The 1956-nt window shown below is 62.4% G+C and overlaps 1 protein-coding gene across 1 annotated transcript in view; it reads left to right on the top strand.

Moving 5' to 3' along the window:
* Window positions 1–1956, top strand: part of SND1 (staphylococcal nuclease and tudor domain containing 1) — a gene marked incomplete at its 3' end in the record, with an annotated part of 143498 nt that overhangs the window by 95449 nt on the left and 46093 nt on the right. The gene's annotated exons all lie outside the window — the stretch shown is intronic.

Below are 1956 nucleotides of genomic sequence, written 5' to 3'. Positions count from 1 at the left end.
AGGGTGCTTGCCTGCAGCATGGGGCGGGGGCTGCTCTGAGGTGCAGCGATGGGGGGCCCGGGAAGGATGCGCTCCTCCACCAAAACCGGGGAGTATGCGGCGAACCCCAGGAGCATCACGTGGTCGGGGAAGGAGGTGGGACCCCCTAGGGACATTTGGGGACAGGGACGAGCGCGAGCTGCTCTTGCGCCTGGCGCTCGGCCGAGCCGGGCTGATGGAGGTGCCAGCAGACCCTCCGGGTGCATCACCCCAGGGGCTTGCCCGTGCACCGGATGAGGGTGCACATCCCTGCATGCACACGGCGGTTGTTTTGGTAGGTCCTACAAAAACTGAAGAATTCCCCCACTAAAGCAGTCCCGCTTGCGGTGCGTATTTCAGCCAAGGCTTCACCTTGGAGCAGAAGGTGGCAGGAGCATCGCAAACCCCGGGGCGTTTGAAGGTGCCACCTTCTAGGCTGGCAGCGGGCCGGGCAGGTGGTGACCTGCGCCAGGGTGTCACCCGGCAGTGCGCCGGGACGGGGAAGCCCGTCGCCGGTGAGAGCGTTGGCTTGCAGAGCCTCCACCAGCGCTGCCGCATCCCTCGATGGGAGAGGATGTGGGGCGGCTCATCTCTCGCTCCCGTTTCTATGGCAATAACCGTGTATAAAGGATGACCCTGAACGCCGATCGTTCACAACTTGGTTATGAAAAATTCAATAAGCATATAAATAGATCTTATATGGGGATAAAACCACCGAGGTTTCCATAAGCAACAGCTCTTGCTGCTCCCACCGAAGGAATATTTATCCTGGGGGGGAGCGTGGGGGCCGGGATGGAGTCGGGAAGTCTTTGTCCCCCCCTTTGTTCCTGGAGCCGGGGAACAGCGCATGAGCTCGCAAAGCCGGCGTGCGGCATGGGAGCGGCTACCTGCCTGCGCCTGCTCACTTCGGCCCTGCCCTTCGCCATCCCCCAAGGGACCGGCACCCAGGCTGGGGGACACTGAGGGCTTTGGGAAGCGGGAAGAACCGCACCCGGTCCCGGTGATGTTCCCGGAGCGCGGCTCAAACCGCTGACCCGGCGTGACCAGGAATGATGCCGCGGTCCTCCCCTCTTCACCCGCTCGCTCTGGCAAGCAAAACCCAGCCCCTCGCACCTCAGAGCCCTTTCCCGTTGCACCCAAAGATGCAGATCCCTGCCTGTCCCCCGTCTGCCTGAGCTCCGGGTGCCGGCGGACCACTCGCTCCGGCTGCCTGCTCCTCATGGTCTGTAGGACACGGCCAGCCTGGCCAGGAACCCTCCAGTCCCACCGGTGACCGTTACTGTCACCCTCCAGTGACCAAACCTCCCCAGAGTGATGGTCGGGGGACAGCCCCCAGTCGGGGGCCGGGGACAGCCCGTCCTTGTGGCTGGCCAGAGCACGGGGGTCCCCAGCCCCGCTCCAGGCTGGCTCCTGCCGTGTGGGAAGCGTGTCCTAAACCTGTCCTTCTCCGTGTGCTTGTGCGTATAAATAGTCACACAGTCTTATTTATAATTAACCATTCTTAAAGTCAGCTGCAAAAGACGGGGAAACGAGACTCCCCCTTGCCTGCGACTGAGACATTAAAATTTCAAGAAGCGATAAAACTCCCACGTGCTCAGGAGGAGGAATTTAGATATATTTAAATATTTCTGGTTTAAAAGGCTGCCGCTGGGTTCGGCCGTGTTTCATACATGAGAATCCTGACGGCTCCTCCGAGCGCTCTCTGCGAGAGGAGCTGGTGGCAGAGCACCGTCCCGGCGGATCCGGCATCGTCCCCGGGTCCCGCTGGCACGCTCAGAGATGCTCTCCCCGATTTCGGGCCCTGCATTCGGCTGCGGCTGGGGTGGGATTTGCTTCGCTCCCGGTGGTTGAGTGGCCATTTCATGGGAGCGGGGAAGGAGCAGTCGCGGTTCCCGGCACTTGCGGGGGGCGGCCCAGGGGGGCCCACCCCCCCCCCCC

Source organism: Aptenodytes forsteri, unplaced genomic scaffold (assembly GCF_000699145.1).
Source record: "Aptenodytes forsteri isolate BGI_AS27 unplaced genomic scaffold, ASM69914v1 Scaffold302, whole genome shotgun sequence".
NCBI lineage: Eukaryota > Metazoa > Chordata > Aves > Sphenisciformes > Spheniscidae > Aptenodytes > Aptenodytes forsteri.
The sequence above is the reverse complement of the archived record's forward strand: the minus strand, read 5'-3'. Positions and strand labels throughout refer to the sequence as shown.